The sequence below is a fragment of the Phyllostomus discolor genome, chromosome 4, assembly GCF_004126475.2.
Source record: "Phyllostomus discolor isolate MPI-MPIP mPhyDis1 chromosome 4, mPhyDis1.pri.v3, whole genome shotgun sequence".
Classification (NCBI taxonomy): Eukaryota; Metazoa; Chordata; class Mammalia; order Chiroptera; family Phyllostomidae; genus Phyllostomus; species Phyllostomus discolor.
The window spans coordinates 188,165,577-188,171,328 of record NC_040906.2 but is presented as its reverse complement, the minus strand read 5'-3'; the positions used below and the strand labels follow the sequence as shown (position 1 = coordinate 188,171,328).

Genomic DNA, 5,752 nt, shown 5'->3' with positions numbered 1-5,752 from the left:
TTACTTTATCTATTAAGTAAAGCTTTTTACTACATGGACCATGAGTTAAAACCATGATAAAGATCGATTTAAGAATCTAGTTTTAGAAAAGGCAAACATTTTTTTTTCAGATGCCAAAGAGAAAAACTGTGCTTTTTTTCTCTATCAGTAAATGAGGAAAGGGAATTTGGCACTGGATTACAACACGTGTTAGGATCCAAAGAGACACCGTCAAGTCCCACGGAACACAGGAGCTGAAATAATTAGAAATGCTGGTACTGAAATAAATAGAAAGGGTTCTTCATAGGCCAATTCAAACTGGTCGATATGTTTTTATGGAGTTATGAAATCATGCAGCATTCAGTTGTATTTCACTTTTATTCATCTCCAGTGAAGCCATGTTCAAACCAGGAAATTCATTTCTAGTAAAAGAAGGAGGGAAATACCACAAAATAGTGATATTTAAATCAAATGAGTAAATCTAGAAATGATTTTTAAAAATCAACTCGGGTGGATTAAAAGACATGAAACAATGTTGCTTCTAACCTTAAATAATTGATCCTAAAATACCTAGCAACAGATTGCTACTGCCAAACCTCAGAGTGTATAGAAGAACTACACCGGTGCCCATCCGCACCTTTCCACTGTGAGATTAAACAATAGTGACTCTCCAGTCTCACTGATTTTGTCTGTATGAACTAGCCATTTTCTGAATTTCCTACATTACTTTACTAACAGACTCATGTTATTCTTTACTGTTCCATATGTTATAAAACATCTTCCTTTCCATTCATTGGTATCCCCAAGAGAATAAATTAATTTAGTAAGTAATCTAAGCCTGTGTTTCCCAAACTTCATTGCAAGCAACAGCATTCCTATAAGATGTTCTATTTTTAAAAAAGAGGTTCACCATCAAATAAATCTGAATATATACCACCTGATTCCTCTCTTGGTAATGTACAATGTGGCCTCAGTTTTTAAATTTCTGAGAAGACTGGCAGTAAAGAAACATATTTGAGCGTGGATAGCTTTTGTGTTTTCTTCCACATGGAACATCCCATGGAATAAGTACTCATTTTCAAAAGAATACATCTTTTGGAAAAGTTCTATAAATAAACTAAGAAGGAGAAAAACCAACTGATAAATAAATTCCATAGCAACACCTCACAGCCAGACTTCAGAGCACCAGAGTCTCACCGCACCACTCAGGCCCCTGGAGTCCACGCCCACTGGCGTTCCTCACTGTCACAGGCACTGGAGGCCCCAGCTCCACCCGCCTCTCTCCTGCTTTCTCCCTGCAGCCCGCCCCAGCCACCTACAGGCATTGTTTGTTTAGAGGACAGAACTCTTTGAAGTTCTTTGAGCTTCAGTAAAAAAACAGACTTCTGTCTTCCATTGGAAGTTAATAGTACTTGAAAAAAAATACAGGCGCCTCAGCAGGACATTAAGAGTATATCTAAGCAAAAATAGAACAAAAGCATAAGAAATTATATTTAAAATGTCATCTTTTGAGGGTGTATAATAATTTTTGGACTAAGCAAAGACATTAGAACTATGACTACTTCCCCCATAAAATTGCATTAACTCCAAACACCAAAGGGCAGTTGCTGAAACCGGTCAAGAAGAACAGTGAAGGAAGCAATGAGAAATGGCCTGCTGAATTCCAGAGTGTTTCTTTCAGACAGAAAAGTAACAATGAAAATTACCTCATTCCAGGAAATACTGTGTGGTTGGACCTTAACTAGACTTCGTGCGGTGATCATTTTGCAAGACACACCTATATTGAATAATTATGTTGTACACTTGGAACTAATATAATGTTACAATTATATTTGTATTTTATCAATTATATTTTAATTTAAAAATACTAATAAAATATTGTACTTTCACATCCCTTTGTGCCCACAGTATCTAGAAATTTTCAAACATAGCACTTACCACAACTACAATCCTATGGTTCTTGGTGAAATTATCCGTTTAATGTCTCTCTTACCCACTAGAGTGTGATTTTCCTAAGGAAAAGGACCGAGTCTACCTGTGCATCCCTGTGTCAAGACTAGTGCAGTGCCAGCACTTAGAATGAAAGCATCAATAAAATATTCATGGAAATTAGGAAGGAAGGGAGAGAGGAAAGAAAGGGATCTTTCTGAGGTTTGGTTGTTTTAGCAAAGTGAGGATGGATTTACACTGCGTTGTCTGGTTTTCCTATGGTCCTTAGGTGTGTAACTGGCCATGAACCAGGAGACAATTAATTCACAGAGGCATTAGATCATGACATTTCTTTCATGCGCATTGTATTCTAATCATGCGCAATAGAACACCCATATTTTCAGAGAAAAAAATGTAGTTCTTTATTTTAATCCTCACCCAAGGATATATATTTATTGATTTTAGAGAGAGAGAAAGGGGGAGAAATGGAGGGACAGAGAGAGAGAGAAACATTGATGTGAAAGAAACATCAATCAGTTGTCTCCTATACGTGCCCGGACCAGGGATCGAACCTGCAACCTAAGTAGGTACCCTGACCAGGAATCAAACCCACAACCTTTTTCATGTATGGGATGACACTCCAATCAACTGAGCCACCTGGGCAGGGCAAAATGTAGTTCCTATATCAAATGGACTCCATCCAGATTTTATATCTGGACAGAGTTGTATGGTCATATGAGTCATATAAGGAAAAGAATAGGATGAGAGGAGTTAAAATTTGGTATTTTTATATTGTTTGCATGCAACTGAGAAATTAATATTTGGTTATGATTTGCTTAGAAATCTCAGTGTAGCGGTAATCATCATGACATTCTTAAGGTTCTACAAGTGCTTTGCTGGAATGCACTGGGTGTGCAGCTACCACTCAATTCCAAGATGCATTAAAAAATTAATTTGATTATCAGGGAAGGAGGGAAATAAAGGGAATCTGGTCATTCTGCCTCACACTTTCCCTCTCTGCCTCTAAAGCATGACTAGGTGACCCACTTGAGCTGCTGTGTATTTTCCCCTGGAATTTAGCTAAGTCTGCAAACCGAAACTCAGTAGACAACCTGACAGCATACAAGGCAGCAAACATTTAAATATCATGAACTCACAGGCTCGCTGCACAAGATCACTGATATATTTGCACAGAATAACAAGGGGGGGGGGGGGACAACTGCTCATTTTTTTTACTCTAGTCAATTTGAAGTGAGCAAAATCACAAATTAACATCCTATTTATTATTATGCTGGGTAAGGTGTAGGGGGAAAGTGCTGCTTCAACAAAACAGAAAAGGACTCAGGTATCCTCATATTTCTTTCCCAAGTCTGGATTTGAGCAGACCATTCCATCTGATTGTAATTCCTGAGGGTAAGCAGATGTTTGGGCAGCACAGGAATTATAATAATCTATGTGGGATGTTCCCAAGACATGAGTTAGTGCTTTCAGACCCATAAGGCTTGGGATTTTATGGAGATGAACCACATGATAGGTCCATATGTAAGCATGTGCTCATCAAAATGATCTCAACTGGATCCATAGCTCAGCTCATTTGCACCTCCTGACCTTCTGGAACTGACCTGTGAGATGCAGCCTCAAACCAATGTCTTCCTTCTAAAGATTAAAATCAAATAAGATATATATAAAACCAGCAGTGATAGCATGCGTTTTCAGATTCAGATTTCTTGATCTAAAACAAATATGGGAAACAAGGTAAAGTGCCAAAAGGAAGCAATTTTAAATTATAATCCATGGCCTCCCTAATATTTCAAGGGACACGGCCAGAGATGACTGGGCCAGAGATAGGAGCGGGGACAAACAGAAATATTCACAATAGTAAACCCATCTCCACAGACCGTGCACAATTAATCGAAGAGTTGGCTCTGGTGCAGTGAAAAGAAGGCAGGGCTTGGAACTCAAAAAGCTAGATGTGAATTGTGGCTCAGACACTTTTCAGTCAGTGACATCAAGAGGTTACTGACCTTTCACTGCCAGAGTGTCCTCAGCCGGGGATAACAATGCCCGCCTCACAGCGCGGGAGTGAGATGATCTGTGCGAAGTCCCCTGAACCCAGTGCACAGCCACTTCTCGTTTTTTGTGTTGCTTTCCTCTTGTATTTTCTGTTTTTCACAATAATACTTTCATTGTTAAAGCATCTGTTTTCCAAGCTCTTCTACACATAGACTCTTTTTTTTGTGTGCTATATTATCTTTAATTAACTTCGAATACTCTTGCAATCATGTCACCGAGAGCTCACTTCCCCCACTGCTCGGCTTGGCCACCAGTCTGTGTGTCTTTCTCCAGCAACAGTGAGGGGACGCCCTTTCCATGCAAAGGGAAATCCATGGTTTGTTGCCTCTGCCGATAACAAAAATGCTGGGAAGCTGGCAGCAACGCTGTTGCCATTGGCATCTTTCACATGAACTACGTCAAAAGAACCAAGGTGTCTTTCTATGTTGGCAATAACTCCAATTCTTCCCAGGTTATCACCTCCAGTGACCATACACAGATTACTAATGTCAAATTGATGAAATCAGTAATTTTGCCCATCTCCAAATCAGTCTGAATGGTGCCATTCACCTTGACGAAAGGATTAGGGTAGCGAAACGCATGAGTGTCACGGCTCACCAGATGAGGGATCCCTTTTGTGCCCACAAAGACCTTCCTCACTTTGCATTGCTTGTCCTTGGCTTCTTCAGGTGTAATGCCATGAACAGCAGAGGAACCTCTGGTGTCATAGATCAGATGGAAATTCTCTCCAGTCTTGTCAATGCTGATGGCATTCTTAAAACCAGCAGGGGAGGAGGTTGCATGGGTTTGGACCTTGCCATCAATCTTTATAAATTGCTGCACATAAGTTTTCTTTGCTTCACCTCCTGTTAGGGCATATACTTAAGTCTGTTCCTTAGGAGAATGATGAGAGGGAGACATCCTCTCAGGTTGTGGGGACCGGGAGATGGCTGAGGAGCAAACACGCCGGTCAGTTTACTCAGCCCTCAATGCTTGGGATCTGCTACACGTTTCAGATGCTTCTTGGGACCACAAGCCATGGCTGTGGCAGGCACAGAAAGAGGCCACATAGATTTTTCTTAACTGATCTCACAGCAAAATATGGCATAAACATTCATTCTGTTTCACATATGAGAAAGCTAAGTCTCACTGTAGGACCCAGGCTAGCTAGATTCTAGCCTTGTGCTGACCCCCCCAAGACTGGACATGGAGGTAATGGAATTACAGGAGGAAGTAGCTCTATTATATAAGCGAATAGAGCCAAAGACCAAAGTTCAATAACCTAAGGTTTTTAAAGCTATTAGGTCAGATAGACATAAGAATATTATGCCAATCCAGATCATTTCAATTTCATTTTTTACCACATAGTTGGGGCTACTGGAGAATGGAGATAAATATCACATTATAGAGTACACAGTATGGAATTTAGTAGGTGTGTGGAGAGCTGTGAAATGATTCATTTAAAAAAGATTCTTTCTTGTTTGTGGTTATTGTTTGCAGAAATATACAAGTAATATATACACAAAAATATGTGACAGTTATTAAAAAGTTCTTGCCATACTAGTTAATGTTAACTAGTAATAATGCATCAGTTTTAGCAACTTGAAAAATAATAAAATAACAATATATTGAAATACTACTGGTAAAACATTTTTTGTTTTACGTCTGTTTTTTATTTTATTACCACCACTAGCATACATAAGTACTATTACGAGAAGTCTTCATTTAAAAATGAAGTTTTAGAACAACTTTATGAAAATCTCAGGTAAAAAAGGTAAAACAAAGAGGTAAC

At 39.1% G+C, this 5,752-nt stretch overlaps 1 pseudogene; it reads right to left on the bottom strand.

Annotated features, from left to right (window-relative positions):
* Window positions 1–4,187: 4,187 nt before the first annotated feature.
* Window positions 4,188–5,020, bottom strand: LOC114495096 (annotated as a pseudogene).
* Window positions 5,021–5,752: the final 732 nt, after the last annotated feature.